Source organism: Mus caroli, chromosome 1, assembly GCF_900094665.2.
Source record: "Mus caroli chromosome 1, CAROLI_EIJ_v1.1, whole genome shotgun sequence".
Taxonomy (NCBI): Eukaryota; Metazoa; Chordata; class Mammalia; order Rodentia; family Muridae; genus Mus; species Mus caroli.
The window spans coordinates 51533698-51553117 of record NC_034570.1 but is presented as its reverse complement, the minus strand read 5'-3'; the positions used below and the strand labels follow the sequence as shown (position 1 = coordinate 51553117).

General features: G+C 44.4%; 1 protein-coding gene across 7 annotated transcripts in view; it reads right to left on the bottom strand.

Moving 5' to 3' along the window:
- Nucleotides 1-19420, bottom strand: part of Spats2l (spermatogenesis associated serine rich 2 like) — a 179756-nt gene extending 160336 nt beyond the window's left edge. For 2 of the 7 annotated variants that reach the window (XM_029481286.1, XM_029481254.1), the window contains exon 1: nucleotides 19179-19420. The gene's annotated coding sequence lies outside the window, so the exon portion shown is untranslated. Of the gene's footprint in view, nucleotides 1-18645; nucleotides 18810-18868; nucleotides 18944-19178 lie in introns of those variants that run through there. The other 5 variants (XM_029481233.1, XM_029481229.1, XM_029481224.1 and 2 more) reach the window with 4 other exon arrangements.

Sequence of the window (19420 nt, the reverse complement as noted above, 5' to 3'; positions counted from 1 at the left end):
ACTTTCTTAAGGAAACTTAGGCCGTTAATGGCTGCTGGAATGTGGGAGTCCTATCTCTTGGTTGTACCACAGTAGGTAAGTCACCCTGGCTCAAGTGAAAAGACCCACAAGCAACCCTAAATTAAACTCGGTGGGGCACATACAATTAGACATCAAAGTAGGGAGGAGATTTTTCTGCTAAAAGTGGTTTGTGGGGAGGGGAAGAAAAATAATAATGAGGGGAATATATCAACATACATCATATACACATATGGTATTGTGAAGGAATTCAAGTTTATAAGTTAAAAACACAGGGAAGAAGTCCTCAGGTTGGGACAGAAGTTGGAGAAGGGTAGAGAAAGAAATCACAGCTCCTGTAATTCAAGGCTTCACTGTGTCTTTTCTTACAATCAGTGTGAGCAAAATGAGTTATGTAATTGCTTAAATGAGAGGTAAGAAACAAAAACTACACTTCTCTGACATTCTTTTAAAAATATATGTTGATATTATCATCCTATCTACCAGAAGACAGGTTGGTCAGCTAGGCTTATGATATAATATACCATACATATATACGTATATTTATATCCAACAAAGTATGGTGGTTGGGGGTGTGTTTCCTTTGAATGTGTGCTGCTGTTAACTACAGCAAGAAATATTGATTTATATTTTTGGTTTTTCACGACAGGGTTTCTCTGTATAGTTCTGGTTGTCCTGGAACTCACTCTGTAGACCAGGCTGGCCTTGAACTCAGAAATCCGCCTGCCTCTGCCTCCTGTGTGCTGGGATTAAAGGTGTGCGCCACCACGCCCGGCTCAAGACATATTGATTTAACAGGCTTTAATATCCAGGTATTTGTTGACGTGTAGAAATGAAATATATCAAAACCATGATGAGCTTGCTACACGAGTCAAATCCCATTTTGGCTCATTCCCAAGGGCTGTCCAAAGTCTTCTGCTACACTGGAATTGTGTACTGTGGATGCTTCCTGGGTCACAGTAAAAGAAAAGAAAAAAGAAAAGAAAAAAGGATTTTCATCCTAATGGGATCAGCTACATTAATGAATACTGTTAAAGAATTTTATGTAGTATAATTTATTGTAGACTGTATAGCAAGGGAAAAAGTTACAAATGTCACCCCTCCCTTTTCTCAACTCTGAGTTACGTCTTACATTCTACGGAAGTATGCAGGCTTCTTTTCCAACATCTGCTTTTTCCCTGGCCTTTAACCAGGCCCAATACAGTGCAGACACTCAGGAAATGGCTGCTGAAGAAATGGATGAGATGAAGCTTTGGCACCAAAGCAAAGGAAAGAATTTCATGATAGTTTCCTGTGCGGAAGGAAAAGCAAAACCCAGACACAGTTCCAAAATGAGAACAGCACGCAGGTTTAGGTGTCACCAAGCAGGTTCAGCAAGGTCTGAGCCTCATGGGCCTTGGGTCAGCTCACTCAGGTCAAAGGGATTTGTTTAAAATATCTAGTACTCGACTCCCACCCCTAAGGACCCCCCCATTTCAACCATTAATTATCTGTAGACATCTTCATAAACATCCTACCATATAGCCCAACCAAGAGTGCTCCCATCCTGGCCATTCCCTCTATTACAGGGAGATAAAGGCAGAGGAAGAAGGTAGGTGGGGTTTCTGATCCTGACATAAAGAGGATGAGGGGAGGACGGGTGTGTGTGGGGGGGATTGATGTCCCATAGGCCTGCTTTTCCTGGTGTCAAGCTTCCTAACTTCTCCTTATCTTTCCTGCTCTCCAGCCACACAATTATATTCTACAATGTCATCTTATCAGCTTTTATATTGAAAGCTAAAATGCATATCAAATATGTCAGCTTTGCTTCTATTTCAGGACAGCATAGTAAATCCAAATATCTATGTTTTAGATTTGAGCCAGAGTCTTGCTAGGTAGGCTTGGCTGTGCTAGAACTTCCTATTTAAGCCTGGCTGGCCTCTAACTCATGAGTGATCTTACTGACTCTGCCTCCTGAGTTCTGTGATGACAGATGTAGCTTAAATGTCTACCTTTACAAAGGACTTTAAAGTGTTCCAAAGACTGCTCTTTAAGCCTCAATCTCAAATTTCACTCTCCATCCTCTGAGGATTTGTGCTTCAGGAGTGAGCATCCAACTTTTGAGAGATTCTAAGCTAAGCAATTGGGGGTTTCAGAGTAGAGAAAAGGCCTGTGGCAGTATCATCTAATAAGGTAGCAGAGAGTCAGAAATGCCTGCGGGGTTAGACCTAGGGGAGGTACTTCTTGTTTATGACTATAGCCACTGTTCATCTGAAAATATTTTAAATGAGCTCCTCTAGTGACTAAGAAAACAAAGCAGGAAAGAACTCCTGAGTTAGCCAAATGATTCGTTCAATATATTTGATCCTTCAAATGATCTGTGACTTTGTAATCCCCACTATCCCCACTGGAGAGTCAAGGATCTTGGGCACATGGAAGGATAGGTCTTTGTCTGGTAGACTAAGTAACAGGTCCAATCTTTAGAAAAGAACTAAAGGTTGACTGGTTGGGCACTTCCCACCCATAACACCTCCATGCAGATGGAGACATTATCAATAGTTCAAGTTGGTAAAGAAGCTCTGTCAGGACCTGAAACTTTCCTGCTTACTGGGACGCTGAAGCTAAGGCTTCTCCTTTTCAAGCATGAGAGTGACTGGAGGAAAGCAGAACAATCACAAGACAGAAGTGTGTGAGCTCAAGAGATGGCACACCTCGAGAATTCAAAAGCCAAAGCTAGCTGTCCTGACTAGACAGTAACTGGCTGTAAAAGCTACAGCAAAGCGTCTCTTATATATGCAAGATTATAACCGGTATTTATTTCTTGATCACCTTTCCTAGGAATTAGAATCTACGGAATGACAAACCACGATCACCTTACTAAAAAGTAACTTCAATTGCCCCTTTGTTAGGGAGCAATGTAAGGTATTGACTGGCAATACCTGTGCCTTCTTCGTCATATTAATTATATGCTTTTCCTACAAGATTGGCTGCCACACTGCATGCTGTGAGTCAGATCTGAAAGCTGCCAAGATAAATGTTCCCAAAGCCGACTTCTTAAAGACAACTTGGCAGCTCACAAATAGTCCTTTGGCGGGGGTATACCCCAATATACGTTAAGTTTCCCCCACACCTGTACTGATACTCAGAGTATTATCAACACTCCTTCAGTGAGCACCATCCTATGGCTAAAGCTAATCAATACCAAACAAGCAAGAAGAGAAACGTGCAATTTCTTTTGACAGTATCAATTTATTTTAAGTGTTCTTACTGCCTAATTCCTTAGCTGATTTATGTGAAGCACTCTGATTCCCGGGCAGGTTAGTGATTCTGACCTAGTCCGAACAACAAAAAACAAAGAAGCTTTCTGTTGTATTGACTAAATAGATGTCTTCTACACGTGCAATGCTCTCATCAAATAATCATATCAATGCTGCTTTCCCTTGACTTAAATGCCTTATTTGAATGAGGCTCCATTTTAACACATATAAGAACATCCGCACACAAGAGGAACTGCAGTGAGCAAGCCAAGAGTTCCAGCCAAGTGTCCTATCTTTTACGTGGCACCCAGTGACATTTTGTAGAAAGCACAATAGTGACTATTCATTCTGCTGGCCTCCAAGAGACAGGCATGAGTGTATGGCAGAATGGAAAAGGGTTGTGCTTCCAAACCAGACAGCTGCCTGTACCTCCACTACCTATCTGTGACCCCGGGCAAGCAACCTGTCTGCCCTCAGACCTTCTTCCTCTGAAAATTAGGGGTGAGAGACCTCCCTCAAAGAGGCTGTGCAAGGGCAAAAGGGAAACTCTGCTATGAAAAACACACAGCATTTAATCTAGCACGTTGGTAAACATTAAAAAAAAATCTGAAATCTCGTCTCTTTCAATAAAAATGCCATTAGAAGTAGATTGATCTTTGAATCTGTTGTCTATACACATACAAAAAAAATAAAGTATGGGATATAAACTGTGGTGTTCTTTAGGGTGGCAAAGAACTAGAAATGAGCAAACTTTAGGGAAATGATACTATCTAAGTGTATTCATATATTGAAATTTATGCAGTCATTCTAAGTGTTTTCAAATATGTTCTGACGAGGAAATTTTTGACCCTAGAATCTGAGTGAATAAAGCAGGAAAAAGAACTCATCTAGTAACTATAGCTCACACACACGTGGCACAGGCTGTGGACCAAACGCCACGCTCTTATTCATTCTAATAATGAATATACCCGACGGCCAGCCCATCTCATGGAAGTGGACAAGGAAACTTAGAGAGTTTTGGAACTGCAGTCGCTACATAATAATAATTAGTATAGCGAGGACTAGAACCTCAAAGTGTCAGAACTGGAACACTCCAGGGATGGGGGCATTGCTAGGGACTCAACCCAGGAACTCATGAGTTACACCCTTAGGATTCAAAGCACTTTTAATTACTATTCTACACTGGTTCTTCAGCACTAACTTCTGTGTCTTTCATGAGGCTCCTTGAGAACACACACACACACACACACACACACCATGGACTCTTACAACCACCGCAAAATGTGTATCAGGAAAGCAAGCACCAAACTTCAACAGTGATCATCTCCAGCTGGTAAAATGTTAGCTGTGTTTTAACTTACTTGTGTCCATTTCTATATCTCCTAAAGTGAACAGATATGTATGTATATTTCCATATTTTTTCACATGAGAAAATATGTGAGAATGCTTCAAAAACATTAACATAAATATTACTCTTTTAACGAGACAAGATTTATGCCTTGACTACATGGATTTGAGTTTCTTGTGACTACTAACCTTGTACTCTTTTCTACATCCAGTACAAGGTGATGGGAAAAACATATAAAAAGCATTTTGTGCATAAATGCTACAGAGTAGTAATGAAAGCACGGTGTGTTATTGGAGAGGTATTTGACATTGATCTAAGAGGCCCACATATAACTATTATTGTTATTACTATTATTATTTGCAAAAGGAAGAAACAAGAAAGACTTTGCAAATAAAACAGACTGTTCTGCTTGGAGTAAACACATCCGTAGTTGACACTGTGCCGTCAACACAGTCTCTGTCATAGTCATGCCACTGATACTGTCGTGGAGCATGTCTGTAGGTGCCAGCTTACTGTCTGGACATGTCTCAGCTCAGTACTATCTCTCCTAGGAGGTGTGAACATGACAACATGCTGGAGAGACACGTAAGGAGTAATTTCCTGTCACTTCAATGATTTGTTTTAAGAACATGTTTCTATAGAAATGAGATGAATAATGTGCTAAGAAGCAATTTTCAGTCTTTTTTTTTTAAAGAAAAAAAAAGTAATGTAACCTAAAACCAACTCTAAATCAGTCTTGTTTCGCTCATAAAAGAGATTCTGTAATGTGTAATAAACAGACCAATGGTGAGCGCCACTAATGTGCTGGGCTAAGACATCCCCTTGCTGTACCCTCTTTGACAACAAAGTAAATGTGGGATCATCACACTAGATTTTTTAATTTTAAAAACTAACAAAATTCTCATGCTGAAGTCTCTTGGAGAAAGAAACAGACTCCAGGTGTTTAGAGCTAGGGAGAGTGAAGGTGTATGTGTGTGTGTGTGTGTGTGTGTGTGTGTGTGTGTATGACTCAGTGACAGAGTCCTTGCCCCGTGTATGGGAAAGCCCTGGTTCCATTGCCCAAACCAAACCACAAACTCAAACACCCACATGATAAGTTAATGAAAGTATCACTAACAAACAATTAAAAACTGGATATCAAAATTGTCTTGATAATGAGGAAAAAACAACTTGACAACAATAGCCCTAAAGACAGATGTGGAACCCTCTGAATGAATCCTCTGATTCAGAATTGACTGCTTGGGCGGGGAAGGATCCCAGCATGGTAGTGGGTCTTAAGAAAAAGACATGGAACATTGATTTGCCTTCGTATATATGAACTAGAGATGTGCTGGCCTTGGCTTACAAAGGAGGCCATCGCTGAATCTGGCTAATGAAGATCACCCATGGTCAAGAGAGCTAAGTAGTTCTGTGTTCTCGGCCCCTCAGAATCTTGGGCTTAGGAGGCTGAAGTGGAGATCCCACATCTAGAAGAAACGGACAGTAAGGTAGAAGAGAGCTAGCAGGATGAGGAGCCTTGGTTGACACCTGGACCAAGTCACCCTGAAAAGAAAAAAGTTTGAGTATTGTACTGAATACGGGAGCTCTCCGAAGATACCAGCCTATTCTGTGGCGTGGCAAAGGGCCTTTGCAAGGCCAACGGCAGGAGGAAGAATTCAATACACTGTGAAGAAAAGGTCTTAAGAAATAGTTTTGTTCACTTGTATTTACATTGAAGAGCAGTGTGCTCACAGCAATGCAAGGCCCAACATTAAACAAGTGTCAGACCTCGAAGCTGCCAGCTGCTGTCATTAGTGTTACCTGGCATCATTAGTGTGTGAAGTTCTCATTCCTAGATGGGTTCAAATGGGCTACTGCAGAAATTCCTGCATTTGGTGGGGCCCTGGGCCATGGTATTGATAATCTCTTTCTCATTTCTTCTTAGAAACTTTCAGGCGTGTGCTACAAGTACATTTTATCTGAGCATTACCTAAATATGCTCTGCCTTAATCAATGGGAGAAGGGGCTGCTTGAAATGCAACCCAGAATGTGAAACGCTATCAAAAGTTTGGTAATTATGATTTACTCGAGCCTTGGAAAGCTGAGCTGGTATCACCCACCTCAGCTGAAACAGTTCTTGCTCATGGACTGTAGAATGATAAATGAGTTGATTTATTCAATGCCCCAGGCCAACATTAAATACTATTAAAAAAAAAAAAAACTCTAGTCAGGCATGATACTGCATGACTTTAATCTCTTCAGGGAGGTAGAGGCAGGCTCTGTGAGTTCAAGGCCACCCTGGTCTACACAGCAAGTTTCAAGCCTGGCATACATACACAGTAAGGCCCTATCTATATAAGGTTCTAGTGTTACAGTGAGACAATCAAATGCATCAGGCGTTTGAAGGCCAGACTCATGCACTGAATCCAGTCCACAGATCTCATTGAAGACAGAGAAGGACAAAGACCCGGAGCAAGACAGTGGTCTGTTGTAACACTTCCCAGTTTCCCTTTTAATGAATAGAGCTGCCCATACGCATAGCTGTCTTTCACACATGTCATCTGGACCCTCACTCTAGATTGTCAGTCAGAAGGGTCCCTTGGTTAGGTACTAGCAATCAGTGCACTGTGCAGAAGTCAGCCTGCACTGGAGCAGCACTGCCTGTAATCAGAATCGCTCTTCTTTGATGTTCTAAAGCTTTTCTCTGCCTGTAAGCAACAAAGCTCCCAACAAAAGAACTTCCCCAACACCCACAGGTAAGCAAAGAATGGTTCCAACCAAATGAGTATAAAGAACTCTCCCTGGTCTCTAATTTTTGCATGAAGCTACCTTTTCAGGGTATTTTAGTGACTTCCTTTGTTTGTAATTTATCAGCAAAGAAAAACCTCCAATTTATTTTGACGACAGTGCACCTGACTATGCCAGGATTCAAAAGCCTGCTTTGCTTACTGTCAGGTTATCCTGGCAGAGGATGTAAACAGACCCCCCCCCCATGGCTTCGCACTGCACCCACAATTCCAGATGAGAATTTTCACAAATGTAAACTATTATCCAGAATTGGACTTAACTAAGATGTGATGGCAGCTTCCTTCTGGTCCTTTCTTGACCAACGCGAATAGGGCAGAACTTGGGCTCCTTGGTCTGTGTTCTTATTCTCTTTTTATCAGCCTCTGGGAAGGGCTATAAAACTGTTCAATTCAAGAAGCATATGTAGCAAGCTTTAGTCACCACTTTCATAGCATGCAGGTTTGAGGCCCTGGGACTTTCTATTGTCTTACTTAGCCATAATGAAATTATAACATAAAGGTAGATATTGCTAATTTTGTTTAGTGCATGATGCAATCAAAGTTCAGGAAGGCTAAATGCCTTGATCTGGCCCATACAGCCAGGCATCAAACCAAGAATTCCAAATGTCCAACTGGGAATTCTTTTGCCTTTAAAACACATTGGCTTTAGGAAAAAGGATAGAGCTTTGCAATGTAGATTTTCCATAGGTTAACAAAAGGAGACTATTGATATCTGAGGTGCCCTTTTGGGAGTGTGGATTCTGAAAGCACACAATGAAGGCAGCCACTTTCCTTCCCTACCCTGTCTCCCATCTGGAGGCTCACACTCAGATGGATCATTTGTGAAAATGCATGCTATGGTTGCCTTCCCATTGCACACACAGTACAAATGGGACCTAGAAACCAGCAGAGGGGGTCACGTACAAAGTCGTCTCTTGTCAGGCATCTGGAACTAGGGAAGAGTCAATGGCACATAGTGTTAACACAGTTTATCTCCCCAAGGTTCATGTGCTGGGATCCTGGCCTAGAGTGTGGCCATGTTGAGAATTAAGGCTTCCTGGGGTCCTTAGGTCACTGGGAATATAGCCTTGGAAGGGATTATAGAGCTTTTTGCCTCCTGGCTTCCTGTTTTAAGACATATTCCCTTCCTCATACCCACACACACTTCAGCGATCCTTTCTTGGACCTCTGTGTTGTTTGAACTTTCAGTCTCCTGAGCTGTGAGCTGAATAAGTAAGCCTTCCGTGTGCCTCCTTAGGTATTTCTGTTATAACCACAACCAGAAAAAGAAAAAATGAACGAAGGCACCCAGCATGCAAGGAAGAGATTCCATTCTGCAGATAATCTACTAAATGCTTTGACCACTGCTGGTGGATGGCAATATCAAAATGATCAACAGGAAAGTAACTGCCTCAGCTCTAGGGTCTGCAGCTCACAGACAGGGCTGCTGTCTCAAGGTGGGAAGAGCTACACCCTTCAGTTAGGATGGCTGTACAGTTGAGAGGAGGTAGAGGTTGGCACACAGATGGAAAACTTGACCGATCAAGAACGAGGCTGAGCTATGATTTCCTGAGCAAAATGCACCATCCACTGCATGGTGAGTCACCAAGGTACTGATGCTAGGGAGTGGCAGTCCCTCTGTAGAAGTCCCCGAGGCTGGAAACATGGAACAAAGGGCCACAGCAGCATGCTCACTACTCTACTGGGCCCATGGAAGTAGATATGTGACTTTCAAGGTTTTATTTTTAGCATAGGAACATTTTCTCTTGACAGCATCTTATCCAAATGCTCACCAGGTAGAGCAAATCAAAACAGCTGTTCACAGAGAAATCCAGGCCAGGAGATTCTTTTCAGAACTGCAGGGCTCCATAGAACAACATGCAAATCCTCCTCATGGCCTGTCCATGGCTTTCCCAGGAATCTGGCTTTCTGAAAAGCTTCTCTCAAAAGCTTGCTTTCTTCCACCATGTTCTCTTGGAGAGTTCTTTCCTCTGGCACATAGTGCCAACCTGACAAGGAGTGGCATCAATTTCCCACTCCAAATACACGAAGCTCTGCACATCTCCTAAGACACAGCACATTGTCTGCTGGGTCTTCTGGATAGCTCTCAAACCCTTCTCCCAAAGCCATTGGGGTTAGCTGATGCACCCAAGGTTTCCTTCAGTATCTGGCACGGGTTCTGTAGAGCACTTACCAGCTCCTGGCACAGTTTTGTTTGGTGCACAGTGACTGCATGATATGCACACTATTGACTCTTAAACCTCTTGATTCATGAACTGGCTCAGGATCTTAGGAGCTAAAGAGTGGAAGACTGAGTTTTAACCCACCAGGGAGGACTGAGATCTCACAGATCTGGCCCTCAGCCTCTCTCCTGATTCCTCACAAGTAGGGGGCTGCCAGGAAAGTGCTTTCTCTTTCTCTTCTTGTCTACCTCAAGCTCCCTTTCTCATGCCACAGGACTCCTGCTCCTCTCCCAAAGTAACTGGGGAGGCCTAGGAGAGAGATGCATCTGTGCTTTCCACGCTGTGCCCGCGGTGCCTGAGACTCTGGGCTACGGTGTTCAGAATCTCTCTCTCTGATTCTCAATCTTATCTAATGCACTTTATACCGGTGGATTTGAGAAACTGAACAACCATTGCTTCCCTGTACTATGGAGCTGACTTAATCATTCCAAAGGCTCATGGGTTGAGCTTGTTCCAGTCACATTTGCTAGGAAGGCAGAGATATTCTGCAGTGACGTTGTCTAGTAAAATCACAATGCAACCCACAAGGCAACCTTAAATCTTCTAGTAGCTAGGCTAAAACAATGAGAACTTAGTTCAAATGATCTATTTTATTTAACTGATTATATACAGAATATTATATCTCAATATCTAATCAAAATTATACTAGCGAGGGGGCTAATTCACTTAAGTGCTTGTTGCACAAGCCTGAGAGACTGAAGTCGTTCTTCCATGCTCATGTGAGAAAGCCAGGTATGGAAATGTACATAGAAATGTAATCCCAGAGCCAGGGAGGCAGAGCCAGAAGGATCAGCTGCCGGACACAGTTCAGTCAGCAAGCTGTGTGTTTAATGAGAGACCCTGTCTCAAAAAATAAGGTGGAATAAAAGTCAACTTCTAGATTCCACATTTACATGGGTGCAGATGCATGCACTCATGCTTATAATAATGAGATATTTTAAGAACCACCTTTCTCCTGTAAAGTCTTTTACGTTCCCAGCACAGCAGACTTTGAATCAATTATGTTTCAAGTGCTCACTAGGCACAGGCAGTAGGGGGATTATGGTTCTGAAGCCACAGTTTTGTATTCTCTCCTCTGTCCTCATCCCTCCCATCTTTTCTTTCTTATAGCAACGTTTCCTTTAGTAAGGATGCTGCGGATGGTGTGGATGGAGGCAGACGGGCAGGCCCAGGATCGTTAGAAGTGATGGATACGCACTTGAAAGGAAGGGCCTGTATCATAAGGGAGCTTTTGTGCCCTGCTAGCTAGCTTACACTTTCTCCTCAGTTACAGTCACCATGCTGAAGGGTTCTAAGTGAAGAGGCATGATTAGATTGGCCTTTTAGAAAAGCAGTGCTGTGAGGAGCAGATTGGAAGTAAGCCAGACAGAAGGCAGAGAGACTAGAATAAACCTCAAGAGAAAGACTGATGGCCTGACCCGACGCAGGAGTCACTGTGGAGAAAGGAGAGGGCCGACTCTGGGGAGTTTGAAAAGATGGTCACCTAGCTTCTATCAGGGCTCAGTGGTCAAGAAAACGCAGATGAGGATGAGAGGCTTCTAGGGCGACTCCTACTTGCTGAAGTGGCTTCACAAAGCGAGACAGAGGACACAGAGGCCTACGCTGGCTTGCAGTCAGATCTAATTGTGGACTCGCTTAGTGGATAGTACCTGAGACAACATTAGGAAAGGCCCTGAGCTGGACACACAGATTTAAGAATCACTGGTACACAGGTGGCAGGCAGAAGGAAAACACACGAGCTGCCTCAGGATAAATGCAGAGACTAAGCAGAGGCAGAACTCCAAAGGATGCTGAGGCTGGAGAAGAGGGGAGGGGCTTTAGCAAAATTACCCATAAAGATAGCTTTCTTCTTCCCTTTTCTGCATATCATTCATAAATCAGATTGAAGACAGAAAGAATTCACTAGTGTGTTGTTGCTGCTGTTGCTGTTGCTGTTTCTGGAACAGTGAGGCTGTGGGTCTTTCACACACCTGTGGCATTCACCCGACAGTCGAGGACCTGTCGCTCCTCTGCAGAATCATCATCACAGGGAGTTCGCTAGCTAGCAGCGTTTCTGTGGTCAGTGTCTATACAACTGATAGATGTTTTCAGTGACACTGTGCACCACTCCTAGGGTGCTGTGCAGAAAAGCAGGAGCCCTGGGGTCAGACAGCAAGCGGAGCATCCCATGCTTAGCAACTTTTCAGTCAGTCAAGTTCTCTGACTTTCTTGAGCTCTAGTGATCCTTTCTCAAAAGGGTGTATAAACTCCAGCTTGCAAGCTCATTGTCATGTTGAAGGGAGTGGATTTGTAAGTGATAAAACTATATTCAGTTGGTTCTGGATCCGAACCAGGTGCCACTAACAATGAGCTAGTACTTTGCCACAGTACAGTACCTAGTTCATTGCAGAGAATTAAACAATCGACCTTTTAAATGGCGATGTATATTTTTGTATCCTTTCTTCAGCAGAGAACATATTTGGTTCCAGCACTCAAACTGCCTGAATTTAATGCATCCTTTATAAATTGCTATCAACTTTTCTAGACTTCTATTTTTGCTCTTTGGTAAAATGGGACTAAAATGAACTCCTAGCACCATTTGAGGAGAAATGGACATAGTATGTGTAACTAAGTAAGACACTGCCTTATAAAGTCTGCTTGCATACATGATGAGTGACAGGCGTTTCCCACCTCATAAAATGGAACAATTCATAATGTACAGTTTTCCATGAAACCTCAAGTCTGAGGTTGGTACCCACTGCTCCTACTTTTAGAGTTCATGAGGGTGGCTGTACAGAATCAGTCCAGGGCTCTGTATTAACAGCACGCTTATGCATTTCCAGGACTCCAATGGAGGCTCTGGGTAGTGTCCCACCTTGGCTGACTGGAACCACAATCTGAGCAACATCATTTCTTACTCCCTACTGGGCAAGTGTCAGCTTTTGTGACATTCATCTTGCAGGAGGCTCCTCTGAGCATTCTGAGGGGCTGGGCACAAGCCAGAGACACACTGGGTCGCACAGTGTATAGGATTGATTCTGTGCTTTATTTCATGATCAGTTCTGAACTCGGCGTCACACGTGATTATAGGAGGCATCTATATGTGCTTTAGCTTCTGTTATTGAACACTTCACACCACCAGCACCCAGAACTCTAGGTAGGTTTCATCATTGGATCAGCAGTAATGAAACAGGGGGCTGGTGTCAGAAGACATTTTTAAAATACAGAAAATCAAGTTTCCATTTCACACAGACACTTTCACTCCCCATTACATTCCCAATAGTAGCCACTGGAATCGTATCGAATTCTTTTAAATATCAGCCCAAACAGCCGTCACTCCATAACCTTCCCCTCCGAACTCCCTTAGGCTTCTATCTCTATGATGTGTGTTATGTGACCTGCTGGAGCAAACCCTTCATAGAAAGGACACCTTCTACAAAATAAGTGTTAAAAATAAGCTTGAAGACTTGTACTTTGCCTTGAATACACGCTAATGCAATGATTCTCAACTGGTGGGTCTAGACCTCCCTTAGGGAAGGCCAAATGACCCATTCACAAGAGTTGCCTAAGACCATTGGAAAACACAGATAATTACATTATGATTCCTAACAGTAGCAGAATTGCAGTTATGAAGTAGCAACAAAAATAATTTTATGGTTTGGAGAATCACCACAACATCGAGAACTGTATTAAAGGGTCACAGCACTAGGATGATTGAGAACCAGTGCTTTAATGGATGTGGCAAGCTCTTCTTTGCCTCGCCTTTCACTCTCAGCTGGACTTCAGATGATTTTTCTCCAGTTTAAAGGGAGGCTTTTAAATGAAAAGGCTGGGCAGCCCTGCCTTACATATTCTGGAGTTTTAAGGTCAATTAACAGGATCTTTATGTAACTGATGGCTTTAGCCTGATTATTTTACATATAAAATACTGGCATTGAGCCTGATACTTTTCATTTCTGCTCACTCCTGGGACCCATCATCCCACCTTAAAATAACTGCAGCCTCCTCAATTCCAAGTCACAACTGCCAGACTTCATCATCTTCTCACCCCTGGAAATGCCCCTCTCAGATGATAAATGGAGGGACTGATCAGAACCACCCAAGAAAGCAGAGGAAAAGTCCTTGGCAGATGCCACCTTCAAATGCCTGTCCCCTTCATCCAATGTCAACGTTGAGTTCTATGTTAATGAACATTCACTGAGGTCCTGACTACAAGTAGGCTGTAGTGAGGCCCTTGACATGCACCCGTGAGCAAGGCAGAGATGGTACTAAAGTCCCAGATTTAAGGACAAACTCTTCTAGATTATTACATCTACAGGTGCACTTGATAAACACCAATGGCTGATAGCTGTTTCAGGTACATGGTATATTGGTGCCCTCAAGAGGCTTGCAGTCTACCTGTGAAAGCAAGAAGCAGCAGTGTAGGAGAAAGCTAAGCAAGGGCCTAAACTTAGGAAGGATGCAGACAGAAGGGCAGAAGAAGAAACCAATGAAGGCAACATGACCAGGATTTGACTTTGAAGAATGGTTGGGTCAGAGGGAAACAGGCACCAACAAAGGGGAAAAAAAGGAAAATGAGCAGGGCAGAGGGAAGAAGGGAAGAAGGCAGAAGGGTAGAGGGTAGAGGGCAGAGGGCAGAAGGGCAGAGGGTAGAAGGGCAGAGGGTAGAAGGGCAGAGGGCAGAAGGGCAGAAGGCAGAAGGGAAGAGGGCAGAAGGGCAGAGGGCAGAAGGGCAGAGGGCAGAAGGGCAGAGGGCAGAAGGGCAGAGGGCAGAAGGGCAGAGGGCAGAGGGTAGAAGGGCAGAGGACAGAGGGTAGAAGGGCAGAGGGCAGAAGGGCAGAGGGCAGAGGGCAGAAGAGCAAAGGGAAGAAGGAGACAAACAAAGGAACAGAGGCTCATGTTTTAAAGACATAGGAAATAATAAAATTGGGGCAAGAGTACAAAATACATGAAAAACAGACTGGGAGGTTGGGCTTTATGCCAACCAAGGGCAGAAAGACAAGGTATTTGAACTGCATGTGTCCCTTGTAAACTTAGAGCGCATTAGAAAAATATCCCCTAACTTGCTAGACATCAGTGCTCAGTCTAGTTTACTTTAAACATACCCAGGACACTTATATTGGCTTATTGCAGGACAAAAACATCTGACACAGGGACTAGTTTATAAACAAATGTTTAATTTACACAATGTGTTGTGTACTTACATCTAAAGCCACTGGCAACACAGAAGAGGTGCCTGGACTTTCAACATTGCAAGAGAATCTTGCCACCTACAGTGTTCATGCTGGAGAATTGTGCAGCAATGCTAACAAAGAAAGATTTCAAGTAAGTTACAGTGTTGTGTTGGCCCCCATTCAAAGCTATCCTGTACCATATGGGGCCTACTGGCCACAGGTTAGACTGTTGTTTCCCCTCCTGATGTCAGGGCTCACTAGAAGCTGTAGCCCAAGGCTAGTAGGCATCCCAAGAGAGTATCACATCCCTTATCATTACCCTGAGGAGAGAATGGAAACTCAGAGTATGGCTCCCACCTAATATACATCCCACTTTCATCACACAAAGCTGAAAAGTCTTAAGGGAGGCCGTCTTCATTTGGGGAGCTTCTTGCATCGAGAATAGCAGTAGCTTTGACTCAATTAAGCTCAAGCTTGCTGCAGACAGAGTCCCCATAGAATATCTTGGAGAAGCATTCTCAAGAGATGCATGTTTGCAGGAGGTCATTGTGGTGAGAAAGCATGGGTTGGAGAACTCAATGGTAAAGAGAGGAAGATGAGGAGGGCTGTAAAAATTGCCAGCAGACAGCAAAGGCTGAGGGCACAGGCTCTAAGAAGGAGTGAGGGACGAAAAGGAAAGGTAGGGCTGTCTACTGGCAGGAACTGTCACAGGAAAAGGTTAAGATCTGATACAGTTTCTTATTGGAAAACCAGAAGGGACTCCTGGACCATGCGATCCATAGAAACCATAAAGTATTAAGAAACAGAAGGATCTTCCATCATCGAAGGCACAAGTTTAGTACAAGCTGTGAGGAGATGCTGCTATCACGCCCGTAGTCTTTGGTCTGAGACTAGACAACCAACATGAAAAGTCTGTTATGCAAGAGCTAAACAGGAATGGGGAGTTATCAGTACCACAGCTAAAGATCTGTTATGATAGCATGGTAGATAATGTTTAAGAATTTTTTTATAAGAAAATAAGAGTAGAATCTATCAAATAGGCATAATGGAAATGCTACATAGTGTGGATGTACACCTTCACAGATCATTTCTCTCTGCTAAGGTGCTTAGGGGGTCCTAACCATTATAACTCACTGAATGGATAAATCTTGGTAGGAATTCAACATATGGCTTATTTATATAACAAGCTTCATGGCCCTAAATTAGCCATTTTGATGTGTTAAGGAAATAACACCTTCATAAGAGTTGTCTTCAAAAGAGGAAAGGGAATAAACGGTTTGTTTTTTTCCTATAATGTTTACTGTTCCCTTTAACTCTTTGTATAATGCAAATTCCACTTTAATTGTGCAATCCCACTTGATGGTGGAGTAGTAGTAGAAGGACCTGATTAGGTGAATTACATTCAACCATTCAGAGATCAATGCACACAACCATTTATAAGTCTGTCCACATGGCATATGCCCTTATATCCTGTGTCTTACTTATAGAAGTTACTGTTCTACATACACATATAGATTAGATTATCATAGTCAAGTAACAATTAAAGTACCTGGTCACCAGAGAAGCAACAGTGACTAAGCAGTGTCTATCAGATACATACAAAATGTACTCTCTTGTCATATGGTGAGCGTGGTGGCAGCAGCCTAAAATTTGCCATAAGCAACTTCTACTTTTTCCATTTTATCAAAACCGGATCTGATACTTGGTATCCTGACTTATCTCCTAAGATGTTGACTCTAGTTCTGTAAAGATCCTCAAGGGGAGACCACCTTTGCCCTTCCAAAAAACACCCAGCCATGAAGGAACACCCACTGTTAGCAATGGTGCTAACACCCACTGTTAGCAATGGTGCTAGCCTCTGATTGTAGACTAAAAATGAGGCATTTCTAAGGCTTAGCTGCCATTTCCATGTAGAGGTGACCTACGTGGCAATGCTTCACTGGCTGCCATGCTGTGCCTTAAGTGTTTGTTCCTTTGATCACCTCTTTCCACAATGGCCACTTGAAATTAGTGTGAGCAGAGAAACTAGCAATTGACCACTTTGGTGGGGGGCTCCTCACAACAAAACAGACACAAAAGAAGTCCTGGCCATTTTGCCTGACTAAATTAGCACACTACCTAAATTGATTCTTAGGCACCATTTAATATTTCAGAAATTAAAGAACAAAAATTGCCAATTAATACACCCCTTTCCCAGATGTTCAGTGTTTCCCCCCCTCATCTCTTAAATATTCTCTGCATTCAAGTTAATTGTATTTTTATGCAAATTCCCCTTTGGAGCTAGTCGTGTGTGTGTGTGTGTGTGTGTGTGTGTGTGTGTGTGTTTAAAGCCATACGGAGTCTGACATGTTTTCTGTTCTGTTGCTCTACAGAAAAAGGTTTTTAACCCAGCTTGAGTTTATTTCAAAACTCTAATTAGAGACTAAAGTAGTATTTGCCTTGTCCAAATAGAAAATCATTCCCAAAGTTGATTTTTTTTCCTGGTTAAAAAACCAACAAACACCAGATAGAGATACAGATTTTTAAAAGCATTACAGTTCCTTGATAAGACTGTCTCCCATCTTCCCAGAACACTGCTTTCTGGTTAAGGAACACAATTTCATAAGGCTCATAAAATATTTTATCTAGAAGGCAACTTTTTAAAGAGTTCTTTCAAAATAATTTTTTTTTTTTTTTTTTTTTTTTTTTTTTTTTTTTTTTTTAAATTTTTTTTTTTTTTTTTTTTTTTTTTTTTTTTTTTTTTTACTACTTGAATAGTCTTTTTCTATTTCTGACTTCCTGTCCTTTCTTTTCTCTGCCATTCTGCACATCTGCTTACTCTCTGGAAACAGAGTCTGAGTAGCAATGAATGCTCCTCTAAAACAAAATTGAATGACGGTATAAAGACCGCACGACCTTACTCTATCTCTGCACAAATTCTAAAATTTCCGTGTCCCTCTCCCCTTTAAAATCTTCGGGGCTGCAAAGGGGTCAGATACTTTAGTATTTTAAATAAGCAAGTGAAATATTACATGTGTTTTATGGAAGGAAAGGACGGCTCTGTGGTTGAAGTTCAAGGGTTTTTCGCTAGTCTCACACTATAGAGATTGTGCTGCACTCAAAGCAAAATGCTGTCTACAAAGAATCTTTAATGAGTGTGTCAGGTCTCCACAACCTTGGCACCCGCTAAAAACCAGGACTGCTGTGAGCTGAAAACCCATCAAGTTCACAAATGCCGACCCTATTGCGCACTGGAAGGCTCCACTCGCAAGGAGGAAGGAAAGGATGGGAGGTTTCCGTCGCATCCCCGTCCAGGTGAAGGCTGGATCCTTCACCCGGGTGTCCGCAGTAAACGCGGAACTCCCAGCAGAGCGCCAGAAGCTCTGCTATCTCCCCAGATGCGCAAAACTCAAGTTGTCTCCGCGACTCGGAAACGACCCTCGCTCCGGGCTGCAGTCCGCGGCGCCCGCGGGCTCGGGGATCTTTTCCGCCCAGACCCTGCGATGACATCGCTCGGTCCGGCGGCCTGGGCGCCCCCTCCCGCCTGCCCTGCGCGCCCTCGACGCGCGCACGCGAACGCTGGGACCCGATCCCGCCGGTGCCGAGGGGTGCGGGGCGCTCGGGACCTGCGGCCCCGTTCCGGGCAGGCAGCTCGGCGGCGCGGAGCTGGAGCGCAGGGGGGCGCCCGCGTGGAGCAGGGCAGGCCGAGTCCGCGATCGGTTCCGCCGCTGTCCCCACCACCCGCCGGGGAAGGCAAGGACCGCGACCTCCGCGTCCGGTCGGCCAAGCTCGGGCCACACCCAGTGCCCCGGGAGGCGGCCTTCGGGCGCTCGGCTGGTCGATCGCCCCCACCCTGGCCACGCAGGCCCTGGTGAGCCGCCCGACCCGGGGACCCCGGCTTACCTTGTTGCGAGCGCAGCTGCTCTGTCCCGGGCCGGGGCGCGGCGCTGGCGGCCCCTGCAGCGCGGAGAGCGAGCTGAGGGAGAGCGGCGGTAGGGCCGCTGGGCCGCTGGGCAGGCTGGATTCCTTCACTGCCTCAACTCCGCGCCGCCAGCCCCACGCAGGGACACTCCCGCCCGCGCAGCCGCCCCCTCCCGGCGGCCGCCCGCCCCTCCGTGTCACTCACCAGGAGCACACACCCCGCCGGCGCCCCTCGCTCGGGCTTGCACACACGCCTCCGATCACGCCTCCCTGGGTTTTGTATCCGCTCACACGCACGTTCTGACACGGATCCTGTCCCTCCACACGCCCTCCCTAGCTCTTTTCCCACCCTACTTTCTAGAAGAATCCCCCATACAGCTTCAGCACTTCTCTGGCTTGCCCCGCACCAACCTTCTCCCCTTCCCCTTCAAACCTCCACCTACGCTAAACTGCCCACTACTGTCCAAACACTGGGTACTATCCGCGTGAGGAGCAAGAGAATCGCTCTTCCCTACCCAGAAAACGAACTTTGCTGCCCCAGCACCGTCTGCAAAGGCGAGATGCTTCTCCGGACAGAAGGTAGTAATGCTTTCTGGGAGTGAGCCAAGCTCAAATGTAAACAAAGATAGCTTATTCGGAAAAGCCGCGGAAAATCAGGCCCTGGGATGAGCGCTGGGGGCTCAGCCCGACCTTTGAAATCAGACTGAGCTGAAGTATTCTGGCTCCTCGCCTTCGCTCCGGGTCTCACGCGGGGTTC